The sequence below is a fragment of the Oncorhynchus keta genome, unplaced genomic scaffold (genome assembly GCF_023373465.1).
Source record: "Oncorhynchus keta strain PuntledgeMale-10-30-2019 unplaced genomic scaffold, Oket_V2 Un_scaffold_2008_pilon_pilon, whole genome shotgun sequence".
Lineage (NCBI taxonomy): Eukaryota > Metazoa > Chordata > Actinopteri > Salmoniformes > Salmonidae > Oncorhynchus > Oncorhynchus keta.
Genome location: NW_026290853.1, coordinates 55,036 through 74,217, shown reverse-complemented (window position 1 = coordinate 74,217; position 19,182 = coordinate 55,036). Strand labels below are relative to the sequence as shown.

The following is a 19,182-nucleotide window of genomic DNA, read 5'->3' as shown; positions in this document are numbered from 1 at the left end:
ATGTTGATGTAACAGACATGTTTCTCTGTCCTTCATGTTGATGTAATAGACATGTTTCTCTGTCCTTCATGTTGATGTAATAGACATGTTTCTCTGTCCTTCATGTTGATGTAACAGACATGTTTCTCTGTCCTTCATGTTGATGTAACAGACATGTTTCTCTGTCCTTCATGTTGATGTAACAGACATGTTTCTCTGTCCTTCATGTTGATGTAACAGACATGTTTCTCTGTCCTTCATGTTGATGTAACAGACATGTTTCTCTGTCCTTCATGTTGATGTAATAGACATGTTTCTCTGTCCTTCATGTTGATGTAATAGACATGTTTCTCTGTCCTTCATGTTGATGTTTCTCTGTCCTTCATGTTGATGTAATAGACATGTTTCTCTGTCCTTCATGTTGATGTAACAGACATGTTTCTCTGTCCTTCATGTTGATGTAACAGACATGTTTCTCTGTCCTTCATGTTGATGTAACAGACATGTTTCTCTGTCCTTCATGTTGATGTAATAGACATGTTTCTCTGTCCTTCATGTTGATGTAATAGACATGTTTCTCTGTCCTTCATGTTGATGTAACATGTAATGACATGTTTCTCTGTCCTTCATGTTGATGTAATAGACATGTTTCTCTGTCCTTCATGTTGATGTTTCTCTGTCCTTCATGTTGATGTAACAGACATGTTTCTCTGTCCTTCATGTTGATGTAATAGACATGTTTCTCTGTCCTTCATGTTGATGTAACAGACATGTTTCTCTGTCCTTCATGTTGATGTTTCTCTGTCCTTCATGTTGATGTAATAGACATGTTTCTCTGTCCTTCATGTTGATGTAACAGACATGTTTCTCTGTCCTTCATGTTGATGTAACAGACATGTTTCTCTGTCCTTCATGTTGATGTAACAGACATGTTTCTCTGTCCTTCATGTTGATGTAATAGACATGTTTCTCTGTCCTTCATGTTGATGTTTCTCTGTCCTTCATGTTGATGTAACAGACATGTTTCTCTGTCCTTCATGTTGATGTTTCTCTGTCCTTCATGTTGATGTAACAGACATGTTTCTCTGTCCTTCATGTTGATGTTTCTCTGTCCTTCATGTTGATGTAATAGACATGTTTCTCTGTCCTTCATGTTGATGTTTCTCTGTCCTTCATGTTGATGTAACAGACATGTTTCTCTGTCCTTCATGTTGATGTAATAGACATGTTTCTCTGTCCTTCATGTTGATGTATGTTTCTCTGTCCTTCATGTTGATGTAATAGACATGTTTCTCTGTCCTTCATGTTGATGTAACAGACATGTTTCTCTGTCCTTCATGATGTGACATGTTTCTCTGTCCTTCATGTTGATGTAATAGACATGTTTCTCTGTCCTTCATGTTGATGTAATAGACATGTTTCTCTGTCCTTCATGTTGATGTAACAGACATGTTTCTCTGTCCTTCATGTTGATGTAACAGACATGTTTCTCTGTCCTTCATGTTGATGTAACAGACATGTTTCTCTGTCCTTCATGTTGATGTAATAGACATGTTTCTGTCCTTCATGTTGATGTAATGACATGTTTCTCTGTCCTTCATGTTGATGTAACAGACATGTTTCTCTGTCCTTCATGTTGATGTAATAGACATGTTTCTCTGTCCTTCATGTTGATGTAATAGACATGTTTCTCTGTCCTTCATGTTGATGTAACAGACATGTTTCTCTGTCCTTCATGTTGATGTAATAGACATGTTTCTCTGTCCTTCATGTTGATGTAATAGACATGTTTCTCTGTCCTTCATGTTGATGTAACAGACATGTTTCTCTGTCCTTCATGTTGATGTTTCTCTGTCCTTCATGTTGATGTAACAGACATGTTTCTCTGTCCTTCATGTTGATGTAACAGACATGTTTCTCTGTCCTTCATGTTGATGTAACAGACATGTTTCTCTGTCCTTCATGTTGATGTAATAGACATGTTTCTCTGTCCTTCATGTTGATGTAATAGACATGTTTCTCTGTCCTTCATGTTGATGTTTCTCTGTCCTTCATGTTGATGTAACAGACATGTTTCTCTGTCCTTCATGTTGATGTAATAGACATGTTTCTCTGTCCTTCATGTTGATGTAATAGACATGTTTCTCTGTCCTTCATGTTGATGTAATAGACATGTTTCTCTGTCCTTCATGTTGATGTAACCTTCATGACTCTGTCCTTCATGTTGATGTCTCTGTCCTTCATGTTGATGTAATTGAGACATGTTTCTCTGTCCTTCATGTTGATGTAATAGACATGTTTCTCTGTCCTTCATGTTGATGTAATAGACATGTTTCTCTGTCCTTCATGTTGATGTTTCTCTGTCCTTCATGTTGATGTAACAGACATGTTTCTCTGTCCTTCATGTTGATGTAACAGACATGTTTCTCTGTCCTTCATGTTGATGTAACAGACATGTTTCTCTGTCCTTCATGTTGATGTAACAGACATGTTTCTCTGTCCTTCATGTTGATGTTTCTCTGTCCTTCATGTTGATGTAATAGACATGTTTCTCTGTCCTTCATGTTGATGTAATAGACATGTTTCTCTGTCCTTCATGTTGATGTAACAGACATGTTTCTCTGTCCTTCATGTTGATGTAATAGACATGTTTCTCTGTCCTTCATGTTGATGTAATAGACATGTTTCTCTGTCCTTCATGTTGATGTAATAGACATGTTTCTCTGTCCTTCATGTTGATGTAACAGACATGTTTCTCTGTCCTTCATGTTGATGTTTCTCTGTCCTTCATGTTGATGTAATAGACATGTTTCTCTGTCCTTCATGTTGATGTAACAGACATGTTTCTCTGTCCTTCATGTTGATGTAATAGACATGTTTCTCTGTCCTTCATGTTGATGTAATAGACATGTTTCTCTGTCCTTCATGTTGATGTATGTTGATGTAGACATGTTTCTCTGTCCTTCATGTTGATGTAATAGACATGTTTCTCTGTCCTTCATGTTGATGTAACAGACATGTTTCTCTGTCCTTCATGTTGATGTAATAGACATGTTTCTCTGTCCTTCATGTTGATGTAATAGACATGTTTCTCTGTCCTTCATGTTGATGTAATTGTTTCTCTGTCCTTCATGTTGATGTAACAGACATGTTTCTCTGTCCTTCATGTTGATGTAATAGTTTCATGTTGATCTCTGTCCTTCATGTTGATGTAATAGACATGTTTCTCTGTCCTTCATGTTGATGTAACAGACATGTTTCTCTGTCCTTCATGTTGATGTAATAGTTTTTCTCTGTCCTTCATGTTGATGTAATAGACATGTTTCTCTGTCCTTCATGTTGATGTAATCTGTCCTTCACATGTTTGTTCTCTGTCCTTCATGTTGATGTAACAGACATGTTTCTCTGTCCTTCATGTTGATGTTTCTCTGTCCTTCATGTTGATGTAATAGACATGTTTCTCTGTCCTTCATGTTGATGTAACAGACATGTTTCTCTGTCCTTCATGTTGATGTAACAGACATGTTTCTCTGTCCTTCATGTTGATGTAATAGACATGTTTCTCTGTCCTTCATGTTGATGTAACAGACATGTTTCTCTGTCCTTCATGTTGATGTAATAGACATGTTTCTCTGTCCTTCATGTTGATGTTTCTCTGTCCTTCATGATGTTTCTCTGTCCTTCATGTTGATGTAATAGACATGTTTCTCTGTCCTTCATGTTGATGTAACAGACATGTTTCTCTGTCCTTCATGTTGATGTAATAGACATGTTTCTCTGTCCTTCATGTTGATGTAATAGACATGTTTCTCTGTCCTTCATGTTGATGTTTCTCTGTCCTTCATGTTGATGTAACAGACATGTTTCTCTGTCCTTCATGTTGATGTAATAGACATGTTTCTCTGTCCTTCATGTTGATGTAATAGACATGTTTCTCTGTCCTTCATGTTGATGTAACAGACATGTTTCTCTGTCCTTCATGTTGATGTTTCTCTGTCCTTCATGTTGATGTAACAGACATGTTTCTCTGTCCTTCATGTTGATGTAATAGACATGTTTCTCTGTCCTTCATGTTGATGTAACAGACATGTTTCTCTGTCCTTCATGTTGATGTTTCTCTGTCCTTCATGTTGATGTAATAGACATGTTTCTCTGTCCTTCATGTTGATGTAATAGACATGTTTCTCTGTCCTTCATGTTGATGTAACAGACATGTTTCTCTGTCCTTCATGTTGATGTAATAGACATGTTTCTCTGTCCTTCATGTTGATGTTTCTCTGTCCTTCATGTTGATGTAATAGACATGTTTCTCTGTCCTTCATGTTGATGTAATAGACATGTTTCTCTGTCCTTCATGTTGATGTAATAGACATGTTTCTCTGTCCTTCATGTTGATGTAACAGACATGTTTCTCTGTCCTTCATGTTGATGTAATAGACATGTTTCTCTGTCCTTCATGTTGATGTAACAGACATGTTTCTCTGTCCTTCATGTTGATGTAATAGACATGTTTCTCTGTCCTTCATGTTGATGTTTCTCTGTCCTTCATGTTGATGTAACAGACATGTTTCTCTGTCCTTCATGTTGATGTAACAGACATGTTTCTCTGTCCTTCATGTTGATGTTTCTCTGTCCTTCATGTTGATGTAATAGACATGTTTCTCTGTCCTTCATGTTGATGTTTCTCTGTCCTTCATGTTGATGTAACAGACATGTTTCTCTGTCCTTCATGTTGATGTAACAGACATGTTTCTCTGTCCTTCATGTTGATGTAATAGACATGTTTCTCTGTCCTTCATGTTGATGTAATAGACATGTTTCTCTGTCCTTCATGTTGATGTAACAGACATGTTTCTCTGTCCTTCATGTTGATGTAATAGACATGTTTCTCTGTCCTTCATGTTGATGTAATAGACATGTTTCTCTGTCCTTCATGTTGATGTAACAGACATGTTTCTCTGTCCTTCATGTTGATGTTTCTCTGTCCTTCATGTTGATGTAATAGACATGTTTCTCTGTCCTTCATGTTGATGTAATAGACATGTTTCTCTGTCCTTCATGTTGATGTAACAGACATGTTTCTCTGTCCTTCATGTTGATGTAATAGACATGTTTCTCTGTCCTTCATGTTGATGTTTAGACATGTTTCTCTGTCCTTCATGTTGATGTAATAGACATGTTTCTCTGTCCTTCATGTTGATGTAATAGACATGTTTCTCTGTCCTTCATGTTGATGTATGTTGATGTAACAGACATGTTTCTCTGTCCTTCATGTTGATGTAACAGACATGTTTCTCTGTCCTTCATGTTGATGTAACAGACATGTTTCTCTGTCCTTCATGTTGATGTTTCTCTGTCCTTCATGTTGATGTAACAGACATGTTTCTCTGTCCTTCATGTTGATGTAATAGACATGTTTCTCTGTCCTTCATGTTGATGTTTCTCTGTCCTTCATGTTGATGTAACAGACATGTTTCTCTGTCCTTCATGTTGATGTAACAGACATGTTTCTCTGTCCTTCATGTTGATGTAACAGACATGTTTCTCTGTCCTTCATGTTGATGTAACAGACATGTTTCTCTGTCCTTCATGTTGATGTTTCTCTGTCCTTCATGTTGATGTAACAGACATGTTTCTCTGTCCTTCATGTTGATGTTGTTTCTCTGTCCTTCATGTTGATGTAATAGACATGTTTCTCTGTCCTTCATGTTGATGTTTGTTTCTCTGTCCTTCATGTTGATGTAACAGACATGTTTCTCTGTCCTTCATGTTGATGTAACAGACATGTTTCTCTGTCCTTCATGTTGATGTAAGACATTCTCTGTCCTTCATGTTGACATGTTTCTCTGTCCTTCATGTTGATGTAACAGACATGTTTCTCTGTCCTTCATGTTGATGTAACAGACATGTTTCTCTGTCCTTCATGTTGATGTAACAGACATGTTTCTCTGTCCTTCATGTTGATGTAATAGACATGTTTCTCTGTCCTTCATGTTGATGTAACAGACATGTTTCTCTGTCCTTCATGTTGATGTTTCTCTGTCCTTCATGTTGATGTAATAGACATGTTTCTCTGTCCTTCATGTTGATGTTTCTCTGTCCTTCATGTTGATGTAATAGACATGTTTCTCTGTCCTTCATGTTGATGTAATAGACATGTTTCTCTGTCCTTCATGTTGATGTAATAGACATGTTTCTCTGTCCTTCATGTTGATGTTTCTCTGTCCTTCATGTTGATGTAATAGACATGTTTCTCTGTCCTTCATGTTGATGTAATAGACATGTTTCTCTGTCCTTCATGTTGATGTAACAGACATGTTTCTCTGTCCTTCATGTTGATGTAATAGACATGTTTCTCTGTCCTTCATGTTGATGTAACAGACATGTTTCTCTGTCCTTCATGTTGATGTAACAGACATGTTTCTCTGTCCTTCATGTTGATGTTTCTCTGTCCTTCATGTTGATGTAATAGACATGTTTCTCTGTCCTTCATGTTGATGTAATAGACATGTTTCTCTGTCCTTCATGTTGATGTAACAGACATGTTTCTCTGTCCTTCATGTTGATGTAACAGACATGTTTCTCTGTCCTTCATGTTGATGTAATAGACATGTTTCTCTGTCCTTCATGTTGATGTTGATGTACAGACATGTTTCTCTGTCCTTCATGTTGATGTAATAGACATGTTTCTCTGTCCTTCATGTTGATGTAATAGACATGTTTCTCTGTCCTTCATGTTGATGTAACAGACATGTTTCTCTGTCCTTCATGTTGATGTAATAGACATGTTTCTCTGTCCTTCATGTTGATGTTTCTCTGTCCTTCATGTTGATGTAACAGACATGTTTCTCTGTCCTTCATGTTGATGTTTCTCTGTCCTTCATGTTGATGTAACAGACATGTTTCTCTGTCCTTCATGTTGATGTTTCTCTGTCCTTCATGTTGATGTAATAGACATGTTTCTCTGTCCTTCATGTTGATGTTTCTCTGTCCTTCATGTTGATGTAACAGACATGTTTCTCTGTCCTTCATGTTGATGTAATAGACATGTTTCTCTGTCCTTCATGTTGATGTAACAGACATGTTTCTCTGTCCTTCATGTTGATGTAACAGACATGTTTCTCTGTCCTTCATGTTGATGTAACAGACATGTTTCTCTGTCCTTCATGTTGATGTAACAGACATGTTTCTCTGTCCTTCATGTTGATGTAACAGACATGTTTCTCTGTCCTTCATGTTGATGTAACAGACATGTTTCTCTGTCCTTCATGTTGATGTAATAGACATGTTTCTCTGTCCTTCATGTTGATGTAACAGACATGTTTCTCTGTCCTTCATGTTGATGTAATAGACATGTTTCTCTGTCCTTCATGTTGATGTTTCTCTGTCCTTCATGTTGACATGTTTCTCTGTCCTTCATGTTGATGTAACAGACATGTTTCTCTGTCCTTCATGTTGATGTAATAGACATGTTTCTCTGTCCTTCATGTTGATGTAATAGACATGTTTCTCTGTCCTTCATGTTGATGTAATAGACATGTTTCTCTGTCCTTCATGTTGATGTAACAGACATGTTTCTCTGTCCTTCATGTTGATGTAACAGACATGTTTCTCTGTCCTTCATGTTGATGTTTCTCTGTCCTTCATGTTGATGTTCCTTCATGTTGATGTAACAGACATCTGTCCTTCATGTTGATGTAACAGACATGTTTCTCTGTCCTTCATGTTGATGTAATAGACATGTTTCTCTGTCCTTCATGTTGATGTAATAGACATGTTTCTCTGTCCTTCATGTTGATGTAACAGACATGTTTCTCTGTCCTTCATGTTGATGTAACAGACATGTTTCTCTGTCCTTCATGTTGATGTAATAGACATGTTTCTCTGTCCTTCATGTTGATGTAACAGACATGTTTCTCTGTCCTTCATGTTGATGTAACAGACATGTTTCTCTGTCCTTCATGTTGATGTAATAGACATGTTTCTCTGTCCTTCATGTTGATGTAATAGACATGTTTCTCTGTCCTTCATGTTGATGTAATAGACATGTTTCTCTGTCCTTCATGTTGATGTAATAGACTTTTCTGTCCTTCATGTTGATGTAATAGACATGTTTCTCTGTCCTTCATGTTGATGTAATAGACATGTTTCTCTGTCCTTCATGTTGATGTAATAGACATGTTTCTCTGTCCTTCATGTTGATGTTTCTCTGTCCTTCATGTTGATGTAACAGACATGTTTCTCTGTCCTTCATGTTGATGTAATAGACATGTTTCTCTGTCCTTCATGTTGATGTAATAGACATGTTTCTCTGTCCTTCATGTTGATGTAACAGACATGTTTCTCTGTCCTTCATGTTGATGTAACAGACATGTTTCTCTGTCCTTCATGTTGATGTAACAGACATGTTTCTCTGTCCTTCATGTTGATGTAATAGACATGTTTCTCTGTCCTTCATGTTGATGTAACAGACATGTTTCTCTGTCCTTCATGTTGATGTTTCTCTGTCCTTCATGTTGATGTAATAGACATGTTTCTCTGTCCTTCATGTTGATGTAACAGACATGTTTCTCTGTCCTTCATGTTGATGTAACAGACATGTTTCTCTGTCCTTCATGTTGATGTAACAGACATGTTTCTCTGTCCTTCATGTTGATGTAACAGACATGTTTCTCTGTCCTTCATGTTGATGTAATAGACATGTTTCTCTGTCCTTCATGTTGATGTAACAGACATGTTTCTCTGTCCTTCATGTTGATGTTTCTCTGTCCTTCATGTTGATGTAATAGACATGTTTCTCTGTCCTTCATGTTGATGTAACAGACATGTTTCTCTGTCCTTCATGTTGATGTAATAGACATGTTTCTCTGTCCTTCATGTTGATGTAATAGACATGTTTCTCTGTCCTTCATGTTGATGTAACAGACATGTTTCTCTGTCCTTCATGTTGATGTAACAGACATGTTTCTCTGTCCTTCATGTTGATGTAACAGACATGTTTCTCTGTCCTTCATGTTGATGTAACAGACATGTTTCTCTGTCCTTCATGTTGATGTAACAGACATGTTTCTCTGTCCTTCATGTTGATGTAATAGACATGTTTCTCTGTCCTTCATGTTGATGTTTCTCTGTCCTTCATGTTGATGTAACAGACATGTTTCTCTGTCCTTCATGTTGATGTAACAGACATGTTTCTCTGTCCTTCATGTTGATGTTTCTCTGTCCTTCATGTTGATGTAATAGACATGTTTCTCTGTCCTTCATGTTGATGTAACAGACATGTTTCTCTGTCCTTCATGTTGATGTAATAGACATGTTTCTCTGTCCTTCATGTTGATGTTTCTCTGTCCTTCATGTTGATGTAATAGACATGTTTCTCTGTCCTTCATGTTGATGTAATAGACATGTTTCTCTGTCCTTCATGTTGATGTAACAGACATGTTTCTCTGTCCTTCATGTTGATGTAACAGACATGTTTCTCTGTCCTTCATGTTGATGTAATAGACATGTTTCTCTGTCCTTCATGTTGATGTAACAGACATGTTTCTCTGTCCTTCATGTTGATGTTTCTCTGTCCTTCATGTTGATGTAACAGACATGTTTCTCTGTCCTTCATGTTGATGTAATAGACATGTTTCTCTGTCCTTCATGTTGATGTAACAGACATGTTTCTCTGTCCTTCATGTTGATGTAATAGACATGTTTCTCTGTCCTTCATGTTGATGTTTCTCTGTCCTTCATGTTGATGTAATAGACATGTTTCTCTGTCCTTCATGTTGATGTAATAGACATGTTTCTCTGTCCTTCATGTTGATGTATGTTGACATGTTTCTCTGTCCTTCATGTTGATGTTTCTCTGTCCTTCATGTTGATGTAATAGACATGTTTCTCTGTCCTTCATGTTGATGTAATATGTTTCTCTGTCCTTCATGTTGATGTAACAGACATGTTTCTCTGTCCTTCATGTTGATGTAATATGTTGATGTTTCATGTTTCTCTGTCCTTCATGTTGATGTAACAGACATGTTTCTCTGTCCTTCATGTTTCTCTGTCCTTCATGTTGATGTAACAGACATGTTTCTCTGTCCTTCATGTTGATGTAATAGACTCTGTCCTTCATGTTTGTTTCTCTGTCCTTCATGTTGATGTAACAGACATGTTTCTCTGTCCTTCATGTTGATGTAATGTAGACATGTTTCTCTGTCCTTCATGTTGATGTTGTTTCTCTGTCCTTCATGTTGATGTAATAGACATGTTTCTCTGTCCTTCATGTTGATGTAATAGACATGTTTCTCTGTCCTTCATGTTGATGTAACAGACATGTTTCTCTGTCCTTCATGTTGATGTATGTTGATGTAATAGACATGTTTCTCTGTCCTTCATGTTGATGTAACAGACATGTTTCTCTGTCCTTCATGTTGATGTTTCTCTGTCCTTCATGTTGATGTAATAGACATGTTTCTCTGTCCTTCATGTTGATGTAACAGACATGTTTCTCTGTCCTTCATGTTGATGTAATAGACATGTTTCTCTGTCCTTCATGTTGATGTAACAGACATGTTTCTCTGTCCTTCATGTTGATGTAATAGACATGTTTCTCTGTCCTTCATGTTGATGTAATAGACATGTTTCTCTGTCCTTCATGTTGATGTAATAGACATGTTTCTCTGTCCTTCATGTTGATGTTTCTCTGTCCTTCATGTTGATGTAACAGACATGTTTCTCTGTCCTTCATGTTGATGTAATAGACATGTTTCTCTGTCCTTCATGTTGATGTTTCTCTGTCCTTCATGTTGATGTAATAGACATGTTTCTCTGTCCTTCATGTTGATGTAATAGACATGTTTCTCTGTCCTTCATGTTGATGTAATAGACATGTTTCTCTGTCCTTCATGTTGATGTAATAGACATGTTTCTCTGTCCTTCATGTTGATGTAACAGACATGTTTCTCTGTCCTTCATGTTGATGTTTCTCTGTCCTTCATGTTGATGTAATAGACATGTTTCTCTGTCCTTCATGTTGATGTAATAGACATGTTTCTCTGTCCTTCATGTTGATGTAATAGACATGTTTCTCTGTCCTTCATGTTGATGTAACAGACATGTTTCTCTGTCCTTCATGTTGATGTAATAGACATGTTTCTCTGTCCTTCATGTTGATGTAATAGACATGTTTCTCTGTCCTTCATGTTGATGTAACAGACATGTTTCTCTGTCCTTCATGTTGATGTAACAGACATGTTTCTCTGTCCTTCATGTCCCTTCATGTTGATGTAATAGACATGTTTCTCTGTCCTTCATGTTGATGTAATAGACATGTTTCTCTGTCCTTCATGTTGATGTATTCTCTGTCCTTCATGTTGATGTTTCTCTGTCCTTCATGTTGATGTAACAGACATGTTTCTCTGTCCTTCATGTTGATGTTTCTCTGTCCTTCATGTTGATGTAACAGACATGTTTCTCTGTCCTTCATGTTGATGTAATAGACATGTTTCTCTGTCCTTCATGTTGATGTAACAGACATGTTTCTCTGTCCTTCATGTTGATGTAATAGACATGTTTCTCTGTCCTTCATGTTGATGTAATAGACATGTTTCTCTGTCCTTCATGTTGATGTTTCTCTGTCCTTCATGTTGATGTAACAGACATGTTTCTCTGTCCTTCATGTTGATGTTTCTCTGTCCTTCATGTTGATGTAACAGACATGTTTCTCTGTCCTTCATGTTGATGTAATAGACATGTTTCTCTGTCCTTCATGTTGATGTAACAGACATGTTTCTCTGTCCTTCATGTTGATGTAACAGACATGTTTCTCTGTCCTTCATGTTGATGTAATAGACATGTTTCTCTGTCCTTCATGTTGATGTTTCTCTGTCCTTCATGTTGATGTAATAGACATGTTTCTCTGTCCTTCATGTTGATGTAACAGACATGTTTCTCTGTCCTTCATGTTGATGTAATAGACATGTTTCTCTGTCCTTCATGTTGATGTTTCTCTGTCCTTCATGTTGATGTAATAGACATGTTTCTCTGTCCTTCATGTTGATGTAACAGACATGTTTCTCTGTCCTTCATGTTGATGTTGTTTCTCTGTCCTTCATGTTGATGTAATAGACATGTTTCTCTGTCCTTCATGTTGATGTAACAGACATGTTTCTCTGTCCTTCATGTTGATGTAATAGACATGTTTCTCTGTCCTTCATGTTGATGATGTTTCTCTGTCCTTCATGTTGATGTAATAGACATGTTTCTCTGTCCTTCATGTTGATGTAACAGACATGTTTCTCTGTCCTTCATGTTGATGTAACAGACATGTTTCTCTGTCCTTCATGTTGATGTTAGACATGTTTCTCTGTTTCAGACATGTTTCTCTGTCCTTCATGTTGATGTAACAGACATGTTTCTCTGTCCTTCATGTTGATGTAACAGACATGTTTCTCTGTCCTTCATGTTGATGTAATAGACATGTTTCTCTGTCCTTCATGTTGATGTAACAGACATGTTTCTCTGTCCTTCATGTTGATGTTTCTCTGTCCTTCATGACATGTTTCTCTGTCCTTCATGTTGATGTAACAGACATGTTTCTCTGTCCTTCATGTTGATGTAATAGACATGTTTCTCTGTCCTTCATGTTGATGTAATAGACATGTTTCTCTGTCCTTCATGTTGATGTAATAGACATGTTTCTCTGTCCTTCATGTTGATGTAACAGACATGTTTCTCTGTCCTTCATGTTGATGTAACAGACATGTTTCTCTGTCCTTCATGTTGATGTAACAGACATGTTTCTCTGTCCTTCATGTTGATGTAACAGACATGTTTCTCTGTCCTTCATGTTGATGTTTCTCTGTCCTTCATGTTGATGTTTCTCTGTCCTTCATGTTGATGTAATAGACATGTTTCTCTGTCCTTCATGTTGATGTAACAGACATGTTTCTCTGTCCTTCATGTTGATGTAACAGACATGTTTCTCTGTCCTTCATGTTGATGTTTCTCTGTCCTTCATGTTGATGTAATAGACATGTTTCTCTGTCCTTCATGTTGATGTAACAGACATGTTTCTCTGTCCTTCATGTTGATGTAATAGACATGTTTCTCTGTCCTTCATGTTGATGTAATTGTTTCTCTGTCCTTCATGTTGATGTTTCTGTTTCTCTGTCCTTCATGTTGATGTAATAGACATGTTTCTCTGTCCTTCATGTTGATGTAATAGACATGTTTCTCTGTCCTTCATGTTGATGTTTCTCTGTCCTTCATGTTGATGTAATAGACATGTTTCTCTGTCCTTCATGTTGATGTAATAGACATGTTTCTCTGTCCTTCATGTTGATGTTTCTCTGTCCTTCATGTTGATGTAACAGACATGTTTCTCTGTCCTTCATGTTGATGTAATAGACATGTTTCTCTGTCCTTCATGTTGATGTAACAGACATGTTTCTCTGTCCTTCATGTTGATGTAACAGACATGTTTCTCTGTCCTTCATGTTGATGTAACAGACATGTTTCTCTGTCCTTCATGTTGATGTAATAGACATGTTTCTCTGTCCTTCATGTTGATGTTTCTCTGTCCTTCATGTTGATGTAATAGACATGTTTCTCTGTCCTTCATGTTGATGTAATGTTTCTCTGACCTTCATGTTTCTCTGTCCTTCATGTTGATGTAACAGACATGTTTCTCTGTCCTTCATGTTGATGTAATAGACATGTTTCTCTGTCCTTCATGTTGATGTAACAGACATGTTTCTCTGTCCTTCATGTTGATGTAACAGACATGTTTCTCTGTCCTTCATGTTGATGTAATAGACATGTTTCTCTGTCCTTCATGTTGATGTAATAGACATGTTTCTCTGTCCTTCATGTTGATGTAACAGACATGTTTCTCTGTCCTTCATGTTGATGTAATAGACATGTTTCTCTGTCCTTCATGTTGATGTTTCTCTGTCCTTCATGTTGATGTAATAGACATGTTTCTCTGTCCTTCATGTTGATGTAACAGACATGTTTCTCTGTCCTTCATGTTGATGTAATAGACATGTTTCTCTGTCCTTCATGTTGATGTAATAGACATGTTTCTCTGTCCTTCATGTTGATGTAACAGACATGTTTCTCTGTCCTTCATGTTGATGTAACAGACATGTTTCTCTGTCCTTCATGTTGATGTAATAGACATGTTTCTCTGTCCTTCATGTTGATGTAACAGACATGTTTCTCTGTCCTTCATGTTGATGTAACAGACATGTTTCTCTGTCCTTCATGTTGATGTAATAGACATGTTTCTCTGTCCTTCATGTTGATGTTTCTCTGTCCTTCAAAACAAACTACCTTCATGATGTAACATGTTTCTCTGTCCTTCATGTTGATGAATGTTTCTCTGTCCTTCATGTTGATGTTTCCTGTATGTTTCTCTGTCCTTCATGTTGATGTACATGTTTCTCTGTCCTTCATGTTGATGTTGTTAAGAAGGTAGAAACTGTTTCTCTGTCCTTCATGGGCATGTTTCTCTGTCCTTCATGTTGATGTAATAGACATGTTTCTCTGTCCTGTCATGTTGTTAAGAAGATGTGTAGGACCTGTTTCTCTGTCCTGATAAAGAAGGTAGAAACAGACATGTCTGTTCAGTGTTGTTAAGAAGGTAGAAACTAGGGTTTCTGTCCTTCATGTTGATGTAACTAGACATGTTTCTCTGTCCTTCATGATTGATGTAACAGACATGTTTCTCTGTCCTTCATGTCCTGTCATGTTTGTTAATAGTTTCTCTGTCCTTCATGTTTCTCTGTCCTTCATGTTGAAGAAGGTGTTGACTAGGGCTTCTGTAATAGACCTGCCTTCATGTTGATGTTTCTCTGTCCTTCATGTTGATTAAGAATGGTTCAGAAACTTGTCCTCTGTCCTTCATGTTGATAGTGTTGATAAGAAGGTAGAAACTAGGGCCTGTTTCTCTGTCCTTCATGTTGATGTAACAGACATGTTTCTCTGTCCTTCATGTGTGTTTCATGTTGAAACTGTAACAGACATGTAACTCTGTCCTTGTTGAGTGTTGTTAAGATGAAACTTTCTCTGTCCTTCAGTGTTGTGTAAGACATGTTTCTCTGTAGAAACTGTTTCTCTGTCCTTCCTGTTGATGATAGTGTTTCTCTGTCCTTCATGTTGAAACTGACATGTACATGTTTCTTGATAGTGTCCTTCATGTTGATGTAAGGTAGAAACTCTGTCCTTCATGTTGATGTAATAGACCTGTTTCTCTGTCCCTTCTGATAGTGTTGTTAAGAAGGTAGAAACTAGACCTGTTTCCTGTCCTTGTTGAATAGTGTTGTTAAGAAGGTTTCTCTGTCCTTCATGTTGATGACCTGCCTTGTTGATAGTGTTCCTTCATGTTAAGAAGGTAGAAACTAGGGCCTGTAGGACCTGCCTTGTTGATAGTGTTGTTAAGAAGGTAGAAACTAGGGCCTGTAGGACCTGCCTTGTTGATAGTGTTGTTAAGAAGGTAGAAACTAGGGCCTGTAGGACCTGTCTTGTTAATAGTGTTGTTAAGAAGGTAGAAACTAGGGCCTGTAGGACCTGCCTTGCTGATAGTGTTGTTAAGAAGGTAGAAACTAGGGCCTGTAGGACCTGTCTTGCTGATAGTGTTGTTAAGAAGGTAGAAACTAGGGCCTGTAGGACCTAACTTGCTGATAGTGTTGTTAAGAAGGTAGAAACTGGGGCCTGTAGGACCTGCCTTGCTGATAGTGCTGTTAAGAAGGTAGAAACTAGGGCCTGTAGGACCTAACTTATGTCTTGCCACCCATTCTGAAACTGACTGCAGCTCTTTAAGGGTTGCAGTCATTTCAGTTGCTGAGGTAGCTGACGTGTATAGTGTTGAGTAATCCACATACATAGACACACTGGCTTTACTCAAACCTCCAACAGGGCTTCTGAATCAAGTGCACCTACCTCCAACAGGGCTTCTGAATCAAGCGCACCTACTGCCAACAGGGCTTTTGAATCAAGTTCACCTACCTCCAACAGGGCTTCTGAATCAAGTGCACCTACCTCCAACAGGGCTTCTGAATCAAGCGCACCTACCGCCAACAGGGCTTCTGAATCAAGTGCACCTACCTCCAACAGGGCTTCTGAATCAAGTGCACCTACCTCCAACAGGGCTTCTGAATCAAGTGCACCTACCTCCAACAGGGCTTCTGAATCAAGTGCACCTACCTCCAACAGGGCTTCTGAATCAAGTGCACCTACCTCCAACAGGGCTTCTGAATCAAGTGCACCTACCTCCAACAGGGCTTCTGAATCAAGTGCACCTACCTCCAACAGGGCTTCTGAATCAAGTGCACCTACCTCCAACAGGGCTTCTGAATCAAGTGCACCTACCTCCAACAGGGCTTCTGAATCAAGTGCACCTACCGCCAACAGGGCTTCTGAATCAAGTGCACCTACCTCCAACAGGGCTTCTGAATCAAGTGCACCTACCTCCAACAGGGCTTCTGAATCAAGTGCACCTACCTCCAACAGGGCTTCTGAATCAAGTGCACCTACCTCCAACAGGGCTTCTGAATCAAGTGCACCTACCTCCAACAGGGCTTCTGAATCAAGTGCACCTACCTCCAACAGGGCTTCTGAATCAAGTGCACCTACCAACAGGGCTTCTGAATCAAGTGCACCTACCTCCAACAGGGCTTCTGAATCAAGTGCACCTACCTCCAACAGGGCTTCTGAATCAAGTGCACCTACCTCCAACAGGGCTTCTGAATCAAGTGCACCTACCTCCAACAGGGCTTCTGAATCAAGTGCACCTACCGCCAACAGGGCTTCTGAATCAAGTGCACCTAACTCCAACAGGGCTTCTGAATCAAGTGCACCTACCTCCAACAGGGCTTCTGAATCAAGTGCACCTACCTCCAACAGGGCTTCTGAATTTTTTAAATTTTATTTATCCGTTATTTTACGTATGTTTTATCCATTGTTTTACCAGGTCAGTTGACTGAGAACACGTTCTCATTTGCAGCAACGACCTGGGGAATAGTTACAGGGGAGAGGAGGGGGATGAATGAGCCAATTGTAAACAGGGGATTATTAGGTGACTGTGATGGTTTGAGGGCCAGATTGGGAATTTAGCCAGGACACCGGGGTTAACACCCCTACTCTTACGATAAGTGCCATGGGATCTTTAATGACCACAGAGAGTCAGGACACCGGGGTTAACACCCCTACTCTTACGATAAGTACCATGGGATCTTTAATGACCTCAGAGAGTCAGGACACCGGGGTTAACACCCCTACTCTTACGATAAGTACCATGGGATCTTTAATGACCTCAGAGAGCCAGGACACCGGGGTTAACACCCCTACTCTTACGATAAGTGCCATGGGATCTTTAATGACCTCAGAGAGTCAGGACACCCGTTTAACGTCCCATCCGAAAGACGGCACCCTACACAGGGCAGTGTCCCCAATCACTGCCCTGGGGCATTGGGATATTTTTTAGACCAGAGGAAAAAGTGCCTCCTACTGGCCCTCTAACACCACTTCCAGCAGCATCTGGTCTCCCATCCAGGAACTGACCAGGACCAACCCTGCTTAGCTTCAGAAGCAAGCCAGCAGCGGTATGCAGAGTGGTATACTGCTGGAATCAAGTGCACCTACCGCCAACAGGGCTTCTGAATCAAGTGCACCTACCACCAACAGGGCTTCTGATATACCCTATCTATACTAAACACAACCTAATGCATTCACTCCCCCTATACCCTATCTATACCTAATGCATTCACTCCCCCTATACCCTATCTATACCTAATGCATTCACTCCCCCTATACCCTATCTATACCTAATGCATTCACTCCCCCTATACCCTATCTATACCTAATGCATTCACTCCCCCTATACCCTATCTATACCTAATGCATTCACTCCCCCTATACCCTATCTATACCTAATGCATTCACTCCCCCTATACCCTATCTATACCTAATGCATTCACTCCCCCTATACCCTATCTATACCTAATGCATTCACTCCCTCCTATACCCTCCTCTATACCTAATCATTCACTCTCTCTCTCCCTTTACCCTCTCTTCCCTCCCCTCCTTTCTCTCTCCTTTACCCTCTGTTCCCTCCCTCCTTTCTCTCTCTCTCTCCCTTTACCCTCTTCCCTCCCTCCTTTCTCTCTCTCTCCTTTACCCTCTCCTCCCTATTCCTTCCTTTACTCTCTCTCTCCTTTACCCTCTCTCCTCCCATTCCTTCCTTCTCATTCTCTCCTTTACCCTCTCTCCCATCCTAATTCCTTCTCTCCTCTCCTTTACCCTCTCTCCTCCCATTCCTTCCTCTCTCTCCCCTTTACCCTCTCCTCCCATTCCTTCCTTCTCTCTCTCTCCTTTACCCTCTCCTCCCATTCCTTCCTTCTCTCTCTCTCCTTTACCCTCTCCTCCCATTCCTTCCTTCTCTCTCTCTCCTTTACCCTCTCCTCCCATTCCTTCCATTCTCTCTCTCCTTTACCCTCTCTCTCCCATTCCTTCCTTCTCTCTCTCTCCTTTACCCTCTCCTCCCATTCCTTCCTTCTCTCTCTCCCTTTACCCTCTCCTCCCATTCCTTCCTTCTCTCTCTCTCCTTTACCCTCTCCTCCCATTCCTTCCTTCTCTCTCTCTCCTTTACCCTCTCTCCCATTCCTTCCTTCTCTTCTCTTCCCTTTACCCTCCCTCCCATTCCTTCCTTCTCTCTCTCTTTACCCTCTCCTCCCATTCCTTCCTTCTCTCTCTCTCCTTTACCCTCTCCTCCCATTCCTTCCTTTCTCTCTCTCTCCTTTACCCTCTCCTCCCTTCCTTCTTTCTCTCTCTCTCCTTTACCCTCTCCTCCCATTCCTTCCTTCTCTCTCTCTCCTTTACCCTCTCCTCCCATTCCTTCCTTCTCTTTCTCTCCTTTACCCTCTCCTCCCATTCCTTCCTTCTCTCTCTCTCCTTTACCCTCTCCTCCCATTCCTTCCTTCTCTCTCTCTCCTTTACCCTCTCCTCCCATTCCTTCCTTCTCTCTCTCTCCTTTACCCTCTCCTCCCATTCCTTCCTTCTCTCTCTCTCCTTTACCCTCTCCTCCCATTCCTTCCTTCTCTTTCCCTCCTTTACCCTCTCCTCCCATTCCTCCCTTCTCTCTCTCTCCTTTACCCTCTCCTCCCATTCCTTCCTTCTCTCTCTCCTTTACCCTCTCCTCCCATTCCTTCATTCTCT

General features: G+C 39.5%; 1 long non-coding RNA gene across 1 annotated transcript; it reads right to left on the bottom strand.

Moving 5' to 3' along the window:
- Positions 1–16,080: 16,080 nt before the first annotated feature.
- Positions 16,081–16,784, bottom strand: LOC127928011 (uncharacterized). Its single transcript, XR_008129967.1, has 3 exons — positions 16,629–16,784; positions 16,401–16,598; positions 16,081–16,367 (listed from the first exon to the last, which is right to left on the bottom strand). It is a non-coding gene; the product is annotated as an uncharacterized LOC127928011 (long non-coding RNA).
- Positions 16,785–19,182: the final 2,398 nt, after the last annotated feature.